This window comes from Balaenoptera musculus, chromosome 1 (assembly GCF_009873245.2).
Source record: "Balaenoptera musculus isolate JJ_BM4_2016_0621 chromosome 1, mBalMus1.pri.v3, whole genome shotgun sequence".
Lineage (NCBI taxonomy): Eukaryota > Metazoa > Chordata > Mammalia > Artiodactyla > Balaenopteridae > Balaenoptera > Balaenoptera musculus.
In genome coordinates this window covers 35,430,462-35,447,431 of record NC_045785.1, presented here as the reverse complement: position 1 = coordinate 35,447,431, position 16,970 = coordinate 35,430,462, and the positions used below count along the sequence as shown (strand labels likewise).

The 16,970-nt window shown below is 44.6% G+C and overlaps 1 pseudogene; it reads right to left on the bottom strand.

Moving 5' to 3' along the window:
* Window positions 1-10,866: 10,866 nt before the first annotated feature.
* On the bottom strand, window positions 10,867-12,788 carry LOC118896600 (annotated as a pseudogene).
* Window positions 12,789-16,970: the final 4,182 nt, after the last annotated feature.

Sequence of the window (16,970 nt, the reverse complement as noted above, 5' to 3'; positions counted from 1 at the left end):
CCTAACTGAGCTGGTTTAGCCCTGCGGCTCATCTGAAAATCCCTGAAAAGTCTCCGGAGAGACGTTGACTCCGGATGTAGTTTGAAAAACAGATCAGGGAAGACCCCCAGGCCCACGCTGTAGGCCCCCGGACACCCTGTTCCTAGGTGTGAGTCTGGGAAGAGCTTTCTGTGGACAAGACTCGGGTGGGAGTGGGGGTGGTGGATGCCTTCTTAGTCTTCAGCTCATCTTGGTGCCAAGACCTTTGACTCTGGCGTGAGGAAGCAGCTGGGAAATACTGCGGCAGTTTGTCTGGCAGGGTTGTAGTCAGAACTTACCCCTTGGTTCTGGGAGAACCTGGTGGGCCTAACGTCATTTTGTATGTATACATAGAGCACTTGGGCAGCATCTGATCTGGAAAATGACAGGTGTTTGCTCTGTGACACTATAGCATGACAAAGACTACAGGCCCATCTGGCCTCCCCACTTTCAACTGGGAAACAAAACCCAGTAGTAATGATCTGTAGATAAGCACAATGCACATCTTGCAGAGTTTGTATATAAGGGTTTATATTATAAAACAATGTCCTATAAGTGTAAAAGTATATTTTTACACGTGTTGAGATTATGTTGCAAGTAACTTAAGTAGCATCTGTTTACAAACAGCATGTCACAAATGAACTGTCACCACACCAACTAATTTTGAGTGGGTTGTGTATACATCTGGCTATTGCAATAGGAATACTTAAACCATAATGCGTTTCTTAAAGTCTCAGTCCTTGTAAAGTTACAGACCAAGAATAACGTTAATGCAGATATGCAGTTCTACACATTGTGAGGTCAACACTCCAATCCAAAACAAAGCTGATAATGATAGAGCTAAAGGTAATTTATTTTTTAAAAAAGTAAGAATAGCAGCATGACTAACTCCACACAAGGCTGATAATTCACTGCTCTGTAAGACGCCTTCCTGCAAATAGTGGGAATTCCAGCTCTTGGCACATACAGGAGTTTTGCCGGGTCGCCAGGGGTTCAGGGCAGCCAGGCCTCCTAGAGGAACTCTGAAGCAGAGATTTTTACTAGTCTTCATGCCATTTTACTTTCCAAATGCCAGATTTTAGTCACCTTCAATTAGAATGTTGCTAGTAAGAAGCCTGCTGTTGGACCTGAAAAGGAAAGGTAATGAAATTAGTTATCATTTGCCCATAACAACTGAAAAAGGACATGTGATTTCGCAACTGTCCAAGACTCATGGGGGCAGCCTCGTGCTCCACTGTGGGGCTGTGGAGCTAAAGAGGTCTGTGTTTGCTCGATGGTATCAACTGATACTGAAAATGGTTGCGTATTTTTCATAGCTAATCTGTAGCTTTGGGGCCGCTGCTTTTGTAGATGCAGTCTGTCGCGGTCCCTTTGGGCTGCCATAACAAAAGACTGGGTGATTTATAAACAACAAACACTTATTTCTCACAGTTTTGGAGGGTAGAAGTCCAAGATCAGGGTGCCAGCATGGTCTGGTGAGGACCCTATTCCAGGTCTCAGGTCCTCATAGGGCCGAAGGGCAAGGGAGCTCTCTCAGGCCTCTTTTATAAACATATTACAGGCATCCCTCAGAGATACTGTGGGTTCCGTTTGAGACCACAATAAAGTGAATAATGCAGTAAAGCGAGTCACAATTTTTTGGTTCCCCAGTGCATATAAAAGTTAGGTTTACACTATACTGTAGTCTATTAAGTGTGCAATAGCATTATGTCTAGAAAACACAATGTATATGCCTTAATTAAAAAATACTTTATTGCTAAAAAATGCTAACAATTTTCTGAGCCTTCAGCGAGTTGTAATCTTGTTGCGGGTGGAGGGTCTTGCCTCGATGTTGTTGGCTGCCGACTGGTCAGGGTGGTGGTCGCTGAAGCTTGGGGTGGCCGTGGCAGTTTCTTAAAATAAGACAATGACGTCTGCATCAATTAACTCTTTCTTTCCCTTGAACACTTAGAGGCCGTTGTAGAGTTATTAATTGGTCTGATTTCAATATTGTTGTGTCTCAGGGAAACCCAAGGAGAGGAGGAGAGACAGGAGACTGGCCGGTCAGTGGAGCAGTCAGAACACACAACATTGATCGATTAAGTTCGCCATCTTAGATAGGCGCAGTTCGAGGTGCCCCCAAATAATTACAATAGTAACATCAACGATCGCTGATCACAGATCACCATAACAAATATAATAATAATGAAAAAGTTTGAAATGTGAGAATTACCAAAATGTGACACAGAGACATGAAGTGAACAAATGGTGTTGGAAAAGTGGCACCGATAGACTTGCTTCATGCAGGGTTACCACACACCTTCAATCTGTAAGAAATGCAATATCTGAGAAGCATGATAAAGCAAAGCATGATAAAATGAGGTATGCCTGTAATTTCACCCTCATGATCTAATTATCCCAAAAGCCTACACCTCCTAATACCATCACATTGGGCATTCGGATTTCTACGTATGAATGTTGGGCGGGGGGTAGGGATAAACATTCAGACCATAGAGTGGTCCTTATCTAGGAGCAGGTTAATGAGACCAAGGTTTTAGCCCTTGTCTCTATGTAACAGTTGTCAGACTAGCGCTGGGCTGCTGGCCACATTTTGTGTAGCATTAGTCTAATGGGGTAACAGACAAAGAGGGTTGGGGGATAGATGGCTGAAGTCAAAACCGAGGTCTGAATTTGAGAGTTACAGGTATCCCCCACTTTTTCTCTTTTATGAGAGACCTGCCTTAGTACCTGTTTTTGCTGACCAAAAGAAATCCGAGGACGATTCACGATTTTATGAAAACAGGTGAAAAGCGAAAATAGCATTCAGCGTTTGTTTTGCAGGGAATTTTTATAGAGGCAGCTTGCACCCTGAGCAGCTAGAGTTGTAGACTGCCAAGCTCCTTCCCCGGAAACAATACTCAGCATCTCAGCATCAAGCCCCCAGAGCTCTGAACTGCGTTTGTGAGCATCTGTGCTTAATCTCGATTTATTTTGTGCACCTGTTAGCGAGATGTGTCCTAAGGTAATTGCATCTTGGCTTTATGCCATTTCAGCTTAAAGGTTTCACAGGAACACTCTATTTTCCGATAGTGGGGAGACTCGTAGAGCATTTCTGGGTTATGGCAGAGTCTATGGGGTCGCTATGGGAGTGGCAAGGAGGTGAAGGCCGCAGGAGACAAGGAAGTCCAACAGGGGTTTGGAAGGGTCATCTGTAAGGATATGCTCCTTTTCCCCCTTATCATTCAGAACACACTGTATCTTTACATAGATGCAGGCATTATTTATTTACATAGGCATTTATTTATCTACATAAATTAATCAGAATTCTTCTGAAAGGGAGATATGTCCCCCTTCTCTATCACTTATCTATCTAGTCAATTATTTGTTTTATAACACCAGGTACTCATGGATATTTATTTCATACTTTGGGTTATAATCCAATACTACTTTATTTATTTTGTTGCTCAATTGTTCCAGCTTTGGCTGTTGGTAGTGCTTTCAGTTGGCTCCTGTGTTCCTTTGACATTTTCCCACCAATGTAGGGTTTTTTATTGTTGTTGTTGTTATTTGTTTGTTCTTTACCACTTCCTTACTTCCTGACTCTAACAAGATGCTCCAGGCTCACGTCGCATATTTCCTGCTCCAGTCCTAGAATGAGCCATCTCTCCGAGGAGCCCTGTTTTGTTTGTTTTTTTAATTTTATTTGAGAATGATATTAGAAACCAAAATCTGGGTGCCAAGTGTGCTTACTGCTACTGGGGTATTATTGCTTCTAGGCCCTCTCAGCGGATAGAGCAAAGAAATATATGTGTTTAAACCAACTCGTGCATATATACATATCTATAAATATTTCTATATATAGCAATTTATATTTATAGTAAACTAAACATCAGTTCATAAGGATGTCTCCAACTCTAATCCATTACCACATGGGGCAGGAGCAGTGCTTTTTATCTTAGACCCATCCTCTCGCTGACCAAACACAACATTCATCCCTATTATTTAATTTTTTAAAAGCATATTTTTAGAAATGAATCATATCTGATAGTGAGAGCTTATCCATAGTTAGAACTAAATGTACATTATGAAAATGATAAAAGGTTAACACATGATTATCAGTGAATTCACCTCAAGTATCAGATTTCTAAAAATGCTACTTAAAAGAGTTTTCTCCTGGTAAGAATAGCCAGGAAAACTCTGAAATAGAAGATCAATGAAGGGTGTTCCAGTCCTATCAGAAAGTAAAATGTAGTAGATTGTATTTTCCCCAATTGGCCACAGTATTTTCTCCCATTCCACCTGTTTTTCTTACAATGTGACCTTGATATTTGTCCCACTGAAAGATGGGGTCATTTCTCCTCTCCTTGGGTTTGGATGAGATTGACCCACTTGTAATAAAATGATTGCAGAGAATATGATGCTGCCGGGGTCAGAAAGATAAGGCAGCTTCTAGTTTGTTCTTGGAAGCATTTGCACTATAACTCTAGCTGCCATGTAAACAGTCTGTCTTCTCTGAAGCCACCATGCTGTGAGGAAGCGTGAACTAGCTCACACAGAGAGACCACATGAAGAAACCTTGAAGCTGCATGGTGAGAAAGGGATGCCTGACCAGCACCCAGTTGCTCCAGCTCCTCCCCTCCGACACTTCCAGTTCTGGTTACTTTCTGATAAGCGAACGAGCCCGAACCACCCAGCCAATACTTTCCCAAATTCCTGACCTACAGAGACTGTGAGATATAATAAAACAATTGTTGTTTTGAATGACTAAGTTTTGGGGTGATTTATTTCACATCAATATTTTCCAAGACATAAAGCATATTCTATATAAAGTCTCAATAATTAAAACAATGTGTTACCGGCATACAGATAGACCAATAGAAGAGAAAATCCAGAAATGGACCCAAATACAAACAGGAAATTAGTATGCATAAAAAGTGGCATTTTGAATCAGTGGGAAAAGTTGTTTCTTTTTAATAAATGACGTTGCAACAACAGGTAACTGTCTGAAAAAATAAAGTTGGATCTATACTTTACATAATATATCAAAATAAACTCCAAATGGGTCTAAGATTTAAACATAAAAAAATAAAACCCACAAAAGAACCAGAAGAAAACATGGATAAATTCTCTTATAACTTTGGATTGGGTTACCTTTCTAACTAAGCTTTAAAATCCACAGACCTTAAAAGAAAAGATTAATCAAATTTACTAAATATAAAAGAAACTGAAAGGCAAAAATAAGAGACAAATGTCAAAAATATTTGTAACTCATCATTACAGATTAGAAATCAATAAGGACACATAAAATCCAGTATATGAATGGGCAAAGATTATGAAAAAGATAACACGTTAACACACAATTTCATGATTATGAAAGTTTATAGAGGGCTTCCCTGGTGGAGCAGTGGTTAAGAATCTGCCTAGGGGACACTGGTTCGAGCCCTGGTCCGGGAAGATCCCACATGCCGCGGAGCAACTAAGCCCGTGCGCCACAACTACTGAGCCTGTGCTCTAGAGCCCACGAGCCACAAGTACTGAGCCCGCGTGCCACAACTACTGAAGCCCGTGTGTGTAGAGCCCATGCTCCACAACAAGAGAAGCCACCGCAATGAGAAGCCCGTGCACTGCAACAAAGAGTAGCCCCTGCTCGCCGCAACTAGGGAAAGCCCGCGCGCAGCAATGAAGACCCAAGGCAGCCAAAAATAATAAATAAATAAATAAATACATAAATAAAATTTATTAAAAAAAATGGTTGGAGAAACTCTCTAAGTCTATATACTGATTTTAAAAAGCTCTCCAAGACACACTATCTAGTAAGTGAAGAAAACATGATGCAGAACAGTGTGTATAGTATGTTGGATTTTGCCTAAGAAAGGAGAAAATAAGAATATATATTCATACTTCTTGCATCTTCACAAGGAAACTGGAAAGATACAACAGAAATTAATACAAGTATGTTATTACTTGGGGTGAGAAGAATAAGGTAGATAGGAACGGGGGGTGGGTGGCAGTGAGCACTTTCACTGTATATCTTATCTTTTTCTGATCTCTGACTCATATTACCTTTTTGAGAATAAAATAAAATTAATTTGAAATAATGGCAATTCAGCTCCTCATGTTTATTTCCTTGGTTTAAAAAAAGGCAAAAAGCATTCTACTACCCCTGAGAGAACTCAGGAGCATGAATGTCTGGTTGTGGTATTAAGTACTGTTTTGGAGGGAGTGCTCAGCGGCAAACCCGTCAAAACATAATTTTCTTGATTATTCTTTTATTTTAGGAGAGTAAAGGCCCATTGCCTGTGGTCACCCCAGTGGGCTGGGTTCACCTTTATCCAGTGACCCTCACGTTTAAGAGGGACAGAAAAGCTGGTGTCTCCAAGCTGCATTAGCCTCCCTTAACAGGTGGCTCAGACAGCAAACTGATTTATAACCATTCCATGGTCTTAGCTTGCAGGTAAATATTTGTGGAAACATTTGATAGGCTCTTTTGAAAATACCCATGAATTCGATTTAATGTTATATGTAGACAAGTTCCACTGTCTTCTTGCAGAAATGGTGGTGGAATTGAGACCCATCTGGGTGAAATTTTTATGCAGATTATGCACACACACAAAAAAACTGCTTGTGAAATTTAGAGCTGGGTGAACAGAGGGGAAGAAAATTAGTCTCTGCAAACTGCCCCTCAAAATTGACACCAGGACTTCTCTGGTGGCACAGTGGTTAAGAATCCACCTGCCAATGCAGGGGACACAGGTTTGAGCCCTGGTCCGGGAAGATCCCACATGCCGCGGAGCAACTAAGCCCGCGAGCCACAACTACTGAAGCCCGCGTGCCTAGAGCCCGTGCTCCGCAACAAGAGAAGCCACCGAAATAAGAAGCCTGTGCACCGCAACGAAGATTAGCGCCCGCTCGCCACAACTAGAGAAAGCCTGTGTGCAGCAACGAAGACCCAACACAGCCAAAAATAAAAATAAATAAATAAATATATATTTAAAAAAAAAAAAGTTGACACCACGGCCATCTAAATAAGGTTGCTAACTTGGTCCTCTTCTAAATAACAGAGAGACTCCTCCCAAGGAAACTTGCCTGACAAGCGTGGGTTACCTGGGTGTCCATGCAATTATTTTTCAAAATAAACAGAGTGAGAGTTCCATCTTTGCTTCTTGGATTTAAGTCAAGCTATTACATATAAACTGTGTAACGTCAGTATGTGAAGCTGAATGCTGCTTTGTTTTCCTCAGTGATTTTAAAGGAAATGGGTAGTTCCAATATGCCCCCCACCCTATTACATTCCTAAAGCATGCCCCTGTGTCTTGGCTCCTAGAATATTTTGAAAAATATTTAAGATATTTCTTTGTTATGTGCAACCCCAAATGCCGGTGTCTGTCTATTCCATAAGTGCTTTAACTCTCTCTATTGTTCATCACAATTGCTTTTTGAAGCCCCAAGTAAAATGTTGCCCAAAAAACATTAAGAAATTTTCTTTTTTTGAAATAAGCAACACATTAACCCAATTCCCAAGTCCTGTCTTTGCTTGAAAAATGTTGATCAGCAAAGAAAAAAAAAAGAAAAAGTAATTGTTTTCAGGTTTGTTTGTCTTTTTTAAGGTAAATAGGTGGTAACAATTGTACTTTCACTTCACTTCAGCAACAACTAAAGCCATATTGTCAATTCAAAAACAGTTTTTGCTGTTCTTCCAGGAAATAACTCTATAGTGAGAGGAAGTTTGTCAGCAAATGCTTTTGGAACATCAGGCTGGGGCTGGATTCCTGAAGTTAGCAAGTGAGGGAGCGTGTGTGTTTGCACTCTGGGCTGAAAAGATGTGCCAGGTGTTTGTGACAAGCTGTGATGAGGACTGTAGATTACTTGGAATCCATTGTGTTCTTTTCCCTTGTTGGAAAAAGAAAGCTTCTGAAAACAAACCCTTATTTAAAGGAAGCCGCAGTTAATCCAACAAGGCTTGGATGAAGTCCCTTTTATACAAACTGCTTGACAAAGGCCATTTGGCCCTGAGGAACCCTGTGAGGCCAGAAGCTGGTATCAACACCCCAAAGAGGGTTCAGATAGTTCAAAGCTCAGGACCTTCTTAAAGCATAACAGACTTTTATCGACCTTGGTTAGAATGAAATTACCCGGTACTGCAAGCAGAGGTCTTACATAGAATGCCAACAAACCCCCATTAGAATGACTAAGTTACTGAACATTTACAGGTGTCAGGAAAAGGTACTGACACCTCCTCATGGGCACCCCACCTCTTGAGGCAGGTTTCATTGTGATTATCCCCATTTTACAGATGAGGAAACTGATGCTTCCTAAGGGTGTTAAGTGGTGGAGCTCAGCTTTGACCCCAGATAATTGGATCCACAACCAGAGAGCTTAACTCCGCATTGGGCCTGCTAAATGGTCCTGCCTAGATAGCAAGCAGGGTAAAAGTCTTTTCCAGCATTCACAGGGGGTGGCTACCATCTGCATGTGTCACCTCCAAAGTCTTACAAATGATTTTAAAAAGCCAACCCTTATGTACTCAGAAAGCATTAGAGGTTTTATTCCAGAAAAATAATTTGCTCATCTCTGTGCTGTGTCATGATTGAGTGGGGGCCATTTAAAAGGCAAGCGTGGGCCAGCAGAGATGGGCAGGCATGAATTTTCAGGGCGTCTTGCCTTTAAGGTACACCAGGTCCTTGCTTCACCCCCAGATCACTCTGAAATCCTAGAACCACTAGCACCTGACACAAATGACTCATTGTCCTTGGCCTCAAAAAACAGCAAGCCTACTTAGAATACAAAGCACATTTTATGGGAGTAAACTGCCACCACCGGCCATAGACACACCTTCCTTCCTGCAGGATCCGTATCCTGGCTGAAGAGCGGGGATGGCTTCCTGGCTGCTCAATCTCACTTCAAATGTTATTTGAGGATAAGGAGTAGTGATGACGCAAGCCCATTAGCTCTCATGAGTCATTCACCAATGTCATAGGGATGTCCCACCCTTTTCTTAACCCTTTGTCCCTGAAGGCATGTTGGTGCTCCATCCTTGCCCACACCCTGAGGAAGGGACGCTTGTTCTGATTGGGGCATCGGAGTGGGTGTGTGTGCCATAGCACGCAGGAGTGGGCTTCCTGTTCCCGTGGGAAGAAATGCCTTTTCCCAGGCATGAGTGGTGCTGGCCACGAGAGGATTTCCACTCAGGAATGCTCCAACACTCTTGGGGTCTCAGGTGGGACCTACTTTCCTCCTTTCCAGACCCCAGGAGAAAGTGAGAATGTGGAAGAGATGACTATTCCCACTGCAGGGAACCCAGGGAGGCAGGGCTGGGAGGGGCAGCCTGCTGGGGCCACTCTGTCCAGCTGTTCTGCCACCTCTGGCCACTGGCCTGGGCGTGACATCCCTCGGGAGAGGGTATGGTCATCCTCTGCCAGGTCTGCTGAGTTCTGTTCCCCCCAGATCCAGTTACCCAAGAGATAACTGACCACAGGGTGCCACAGAGGGCTACCTCATCATACTGGGCACCTGTGATGTCCAATTATAAATCCGGTGTGGCAAGTTGGAGCTGGTGGCTTGGGAGGAAGTTGTCCCGTGAATCTGGATGTTGGATGTGAACCATCTGAGGTAATTATACTGGAGTTTCAGGGTGCTTTGACTGGGATAGAGGAGGTTTAGCAAGCTCTCCCTCAGGGCTTTGCGGAATACCATGGCCCCAGACAGGCTGGTCTGCCTTGAGCAAGTTAGGAAACCGTAGAAGCTGTGATGTCTAAGCGTTTCCCTAGTTTCAGGTGTAGGTCTGGGAAGCGCCACTGGGAATATATCCTTTGACCTTACTTCAGTGATGACCAGGTCAGAGAGCTTGTTTTCACCAAGTCTCAAGCCCAGTCCCCGCTGGGACTACGTCAGGCATGCTCTGAATGCTGGGGCACGTCCAGGAGGTCAGCGTTGGCAGAACAGGAGCAGGGAACAGCCAGCCTCCAGGGAAGATGGGGGTTGAATGAAGGAGGAAGAGGGCAGGATGGTGCTACCTCCACCGCTGGGAGGCTGGACGCGACTGGGAGCAGGAAATGGGCAGCCACCCTTCAGAGGCTTGCAAAGAAGAAGAGGTGCTCTACCTAATCAAAGGGGTACCTGTTTACAATAGAATAGAGGTTCCTGCACACACAGTGTGCAGGAACTGGTGTGTTAACACCAGTTCTTAACCCCAAGAGAGCAAGTGAGACCCCTGGAATTCCAACCATTCATTCATTCGACAAGTTTTTATTGAGCCCTTACTCCCTGCCAAGCCTGTGAGCATATTTGTGACTGGGTGTGCAAATGCATTTTGTTTTTCTCATCAGCTGCTTTTTTTTTTTTCTTTTAAAGAGACAGCCTTTATTTTAAGGATTTTACATTGAAGACTCAAAAAAGTGGCAGGTTTTTGGAACTTACCGATCTGTATTTAAAAGGAACTGTTGACAAAGATTCACAGGAAATAATCTGAACCAGTGGGAAAATACAGTTAATACTACTGAAACCTACTAAAATAATTCCAGGACATATGGTTTATCGAACATAATGATACCTCTAAATGCTGTCACTGATATGAAACTGATTGCTTCTTACTTTTCTAAGCACACAGTGGTATAATGAACAATATTCAATCACTTCTGTTCTTTCCTGAATATATAAAAATTAAAATACCAATTTAAAAACTAATATATTCTTTGCTTTAAATGTTTCTTACAGATACAATTTCAATATTTTCATTCAATAGTGATGTGGTTTAAGGGATTTTTCATTCACGAGTCAAACAACAATCTACCGAAAAGGAACTGATAGTCTATAGGCTCATCGTGCAAATAAAGAGTTCAGGAATGCAGCAACTGACGTTTCTAAAATACAAAACAGACAAAATTCTTAGAAGATACATACAATAAGCTCTACTAAGCAGCTGGCCACAGAACTAGAACATTTGATAATTTTACTGGTGATTTCAATAGGACTCCAGATGTTTCTAAACTCAACTTGAACTCTCATCTTAGGCTTTGTATTTTGCTTTTCTAGTTTCACTGATGACACAAACATGATTCAAATCCCTGAAGTATTCATTATAGTCAAGGGCATATCCTACAACAAACTTGCTTGGAATTTCAAATGCAACAAAGTCTGGTCTCTATCCAACACTTTGAGGGGTCCTTTTCACCAGGAAACTTGCAACCTTGACCATCTTTGGATTATGCTGTTCGACCAAGGGAAGCAAGGTTTGCATTGTTTTGTCAGTGTCAATGATATCTTCAACAATCAAGATATTCTTTCCAGTCAAAGTTGAGAGATCATCTCCACCAATTACCTTTTTAAAAAAATTATTTATTTATTTATTTATTTATTTGGCTGCGTTGGGTTTTCGCTGCTGCACGTGGGCTTTCTCTAGTTGCAGCGAGCGGGAGCTACTCTTTGTTATGGTGCGTGGGCTTCTCATTGCGGTGGCTTCTCTTGTTGCGGAGCACAGGCTCTAGGCGCTTGGGCCTCAGTAGTTGTGGCATGCGGGCTTAGTAGTTGTGGCTCGTGGGCTCTAGAGCGCAGGCTCAGTAGTTGTGGCACACGGGCTTAGTTGCTCTGTGGCATGTGGGATCTTCCCGGACCAGGGCTCAAACCCGTGTGCCCTGCACTGGCAGGGGAATTCTTAAACACTGTGCCACCAGGGAAGTCTCTCCACCAATTACTTTTATGTCACCTGTTGACCGGTCATTACAGTAGCTCTTCAGTCTGATAATCTACCGTCATAGGAATGGATCTATCGCTATTTCTGTTCAGTGCTTTGATGTAATCCAGTAGGTCAGCAAAGAATTTATAGCCCCCCTTGAGCACACAAAGGGCCAGGATGTGATGGCCTCTCATCTCCTCTATCACATCTCGAGCAAGCCGTTCAGTCCTGTCCATAATTAGTCCATGAGGAATAAACACCTTTTCCAAATCCTCAGCATAATGATTAGGTATACAAAATAAATCCAGGTCATAAACTGGTTCATTATCACTAATCACGACGGTGGGGCTGCAGGTCACCCTAACGGAGCTGGCTGGTGTGTGGGCTGAGGGCAGTCGGGGCTCTCATCAGCTTCTTAAAGGGGACGCAACTACCCCAAGGCTAAGAGCCCTGGGTCTGCCACAGGGAGGGGTTGGGTGAGGTGGAGGAGGAAGTAGGTGCAGGCTGGGGACCAGGACACCTCGTTCTTTTGCTTGCTCAGCATTCATTCCTGGTTCTTCTAGTAGCAGCACCCCAAGTCTCCTTAGGGAAATATAAGCAAATCTTTCAAAAGCAGTGATTGCTATCTGTCACTTCAAATGATTGTGAGGAATGGAACACCTTGATAGTGTTACTCATAGGAGCAGTGGGGATGTATCTGGAAACGTGCTGGACCTAGAGGCAGAAGACCTGGGATCAAATTCTGCCTAGAGGCAGAAGACCTGGGTTCAAATTCTGCCTCTGCCTCTGTACTCATAGAGCTGTTAGCACATAATCATTGGACCTCTGATTCAGCAGGTTGAGTTGATATGTTTCAGGTAATAGTAAAACCACCACTGGTCTGTAAACCCTACCTCAGGACCACTCCATGGTTCATGTCCTAGGGCTTGTCTGTATCCCCTGGGTAACCTCCATTTCTGTATGCCGTCATCTGCCCACCACCTTCTATGTTTTCAACTTTCTCTAGTACGTCAGTAATTGCTCCTAAAATCTATCAATCCTACCACTTTTTCAGGGTTCCTCACCCCTCCCCGACCCCATCCTCACTTCCCTCTTTACCTGGCCTGATTGTCTGGGCCATCATGTCAACCACTGCCTTACCTACAGCTCAGCCCTCTTGCCCCTCTCTGGCTTTATCAGACTTGCCTGGCAAGGCCCCAATCCTGATTAAATTCCAGGCTCCATCTTCTCCCCACCTGCACACTTGGAGTGGCTGGAAAACAAAACATTCAGCCACCCTTACTGATATCACTTTAAATTCATGCCGCTCACCTCAAGGGGGTCCTGATGCTGCCTGGCAAGCCTACCACACTCCATTCTCTCTCCAAAGCCCCAGGATGATGAACTTACACCTTCTCTTCTCTCCTTGAACCCCAGCACCCGCTCCCCACTCTTCACTCTCAGCTGATGACACTGCTTCCTATTTCTCTGGAAAGACAGAAGCCATGGGAAGAAAACTCCTTAAGGCTCATATCACTCACCTGACCCTCCTCCTTCCTCAGAGGGAACCTCCCTGCTCCTGCTCAAAGCCAGCCCTCCACCTGTGCGCTCAACCCCACACCCCTCGATGCCATTAAGGACTTCCCACCCCCACTGTTCCTGCTCTCTTCCTTCTGCATCATCAGTTTCCTCCCTCTCCTGGATTATTCTGACCAGCATACACACGTGGTCTAAAAGCTCCTAGCCTTGAAAAAATCCTTCCTTAATCCCACACTTGCCTCCCATGTGGGCCCCATTTCTCTGCTTCTTTTATAGTAAAATTCCTTGAAGGCATTGTTTCCACTTCCTCTGCTCCCATACTCATGCATCACTCGTTGGGCTTTTGTCCCTGACAAATCAGTGACATTGTCCTTGTCAAGGTCACCAGTGACGGCTACACGGCCAAATTCAATGTCAATTTTCAGTTCGTGTTGTCTTAGTTGACCTAGCCTCAGCATTTGGCGTAGCTGGTGAAGCCCTTGCCCTTGAAGCACTTTCTTCTCTGACCTCCAGGGCACCTCCCTCGCCTGTCTGCCTCTCACCACGCAGGCCGCTCCCCAGTCTCTTTTCCTGCTTCTCCTCCACTCCCTGACCTCTGCTGCCCGAGTGCTCCAGGGCTCAGCCCTCAGCCCTCTTCTCTTTCTGCACTTCTCTTTGGGGCCTCACCTAGATGACCAGCTTTAAAAAACCATCCACTTTTTACTGGTTCCTCAATTTATATTTCTAGCCCTTACCTTCTGCTGCCTTCAGGCTAGTTTATGCTATTGCCTACTTAGTATGTTACTTGGATGAATCACGGGCATCTCACAAGTAACATGTCCAAAACTGAGGTACAGATTGCCCTTCCAAAGCTGTCCCCTTCGCAGTCTCCCACAACTCCATCCTTCTAGTTGCTCAGGTCAAAACTCTGGAGTTATTCTTGCTCCCTTTCTTTTTCTCAAACCCCATATCCAGTCAGCAAATCGTGCTGACTTCACCTTCAAAGTACATCCAGAATCTGAGCACTTCTCCCCGTTTCTGCCTGACCACCCTGATGCCACATTCCCCTTCTCCGGGATGATAGCAACGGCTCCCTAACTGGCCGCCCCACTTCTGCTTTGGCCTCTTCTAGTCCATTCTTCACACAGAAGCCGAAGAAGGCCAGTCCTTTGGTCCCCGACTCCGATCATCAGTGGCTTCCCATCATCTCACGGAGGGAAGGACCCAGTGCAGCACCACCTGAGCTGGCTCTGGACAGGCCTCTCATACAGCTCCTCCCATCTCTCCCCACTTACTGAACCCCATCCAGCCGGCCTCCTTTCTGTTGCTTGAACAAGCCATGCTCTTGCTTCTCCATCTTTGTTCCCTCTTTCTGGAATGTTCTTCTCCCAGATATTGGCATGGTTGCTCACTCACTCTTATTCAGATCTCAGCTCAAACATCCCCCCTTCAGCCAGTCCCCCCCTTTTCCGACTAACTAATAAAGAGCAGCCCCGGGACTTCCCTGGTGCTCCAGTGGATAAGACTCTGCACTCCCAATGCAGGGGTCCCGGGTTCGATCCCTGGTCGGGGAACTCGATCCTGCATGCATGCTGCAACTAAGAGCCCACATGTCACAACTAAGAAGTCCGCATGCCGCGACTAAAGATCCTGCATGCCGCAATGAAGATCCCGGGTGCTGCAACTAAGACCCAGCACAGCCAAAATAAATAATAAATAAATAAATATTTTTTAAAAAGACTGTCACCCATAGAAGTCACAGCTATTAAAAAAGAAAAAAATAGCCCCTTCCACAACTTCATCACTCGAAGCTATTTTACTTTCTTCACAGCACTAACCATTATCTGAAATAATCGTATTTATTTCTTTACTTGTGTATTGTCAACCTTCACCACCAGAATGAAAGCTGTATGGCAGCAGGAACTCTCCCCAGCAGCTAGCACAGAGCTTACCACATGGTTGCCAGGGCTGCCATAGAAGGTTGTGAAGGTTGTTCACTGCACCAGAGCTCCTGGCTGATGGGCCGGTGGGTGCCAGTATCCAGCCTGCTCTCTGCTCTCCATGCTGTGGGGCATCTAGCAGGTGGCCTTTTGCTATTTTGCAATGCTTGCCATATGGGCTGGCTGTGGCTCTGTGGTGGGCATTTAGTAAGTATTCATTGAATAAATGGCTGACTAATGGATGGGTAGACCTTTACTTGTTTTCTTCTATGGGACTTCACACAAATTACCTTCTCATGGCCTCATTTTATTCATCTGTTAAGGAAATAATTAACATCTATCTCATAGTACAGTCAGGAGGATTAAATGAAATAATTCATTAAAAAGCTGGCCCAAATCTGATTACATTTGTAGGACATATCCAGAATAGGCAAATCCATAGAGACAGAGAGCAGATTAGAGGTTGCTGGAGGCTGGGGAGGGGGAAATGAGGAGTGATTGCTGAATGAGTGGGGAGAATCCTTTTGGTGTGAAGAAAATGTTTTAGAACTACATAGAGTGATGGTTGCACAACATTCTGAATGTAATAAATGCCACTAAATTGTGCACTGAAATCGACTGATATGGTGAATTTTTTGTTATGTGAACTAGGTTATGCTATGTGAATACCTCAATTAAAACAACAATGACAACAACAAAACCACCTGGCACAGTGCCCAGGACATGGTAGGTGCTCAATGAATATCTTTTGAATCCTGTGATTTCCTTGCTTCATAATCAAACCAAACCCCTAAATCTTCCTAGGCTCTTCACTGCCCCATCCAGGATAATCTCCACTTTCCTCTCATTTATTTCAGGAGTATTTATTGTTGTCATTTTAGATATTAGGGATTTGAAGGGGAACAAGACAGACACAGACCCTACCTCCAGAGTTTACAGGCTCATAGGGCACTCTGACAAGTAAAGAGAAAATCACAGTGCTGTGTGGTCAGGGCTATGGGGGAGAAGGGCCAGGGTCTTCAGGGGGCACAGAGCAGGGAGGAGGGATCCAAACAAGGGTGCATCTAGATAAAGAGGACCTAAGTTGGGGCCCATGTGATGGGAGGAACAGTTAGCCAAGTGGGAGGTGGACATGTTGGGGGAGAGGATGAAGGTTAAGGTTGGAGGAAAGCAGGGGTCCCAGAAAGAGTTCATGAAAAGCCTGGGAGATGAGAGCGTGGTGGGTTCTAGGAATAGGGAACAGTTTGGTGTGACTGCAGCAGAGAGTGTGAGGTGTAGGTGGGAGAGTTAGGAAGGGGCCATTGGCGGTAGGAGCTCAAACTCGGAGCCAAGATCTTCAAGGTCCTGCATGAACTGGCCTCCACTTTCCAGCCACAGTTCTACCGTGCCCCACTTGCAAGCCCTGGCAGCAGCCCTTGCTCCGCTGTGCCCTGCGGGTTCCTGTGAACTCCTGTGCCAGCATGGCTTAGCTCATGGAACTCTTCTTCCCTTAGATATTTACTGAGAGCCTGCCCTACGGCAGGTGCTGGGAACCCAGAGACTGTCAAACTTGTTTCCACCCTGGGAGAGCTCCCCTGCTAGTCTAGTTGGGGAGGCAGCACAGGAAGAAACAATTACAAGATCGTGAAAGCAATGCTGTGACAGCCGGTGCTCTGGGGATGGAGGAGGCGGGGCTTGCCAGGTGGAGGCGGGGCTTGCCAGGGTGGAGGCGGGGCTTGCTGGGCTAGACGGAGGGCTCTGGGAACGTGACTCCATGAGGGTCTGAAAGGACAAGGAGGCACTCGGCCTGGGGAAGAGGAGTAAGGCAAAAGGTAGAGGTTCAGAGCCTAGCTTTGTGGGGTCACAGGATCCTTGAGATCCAGATA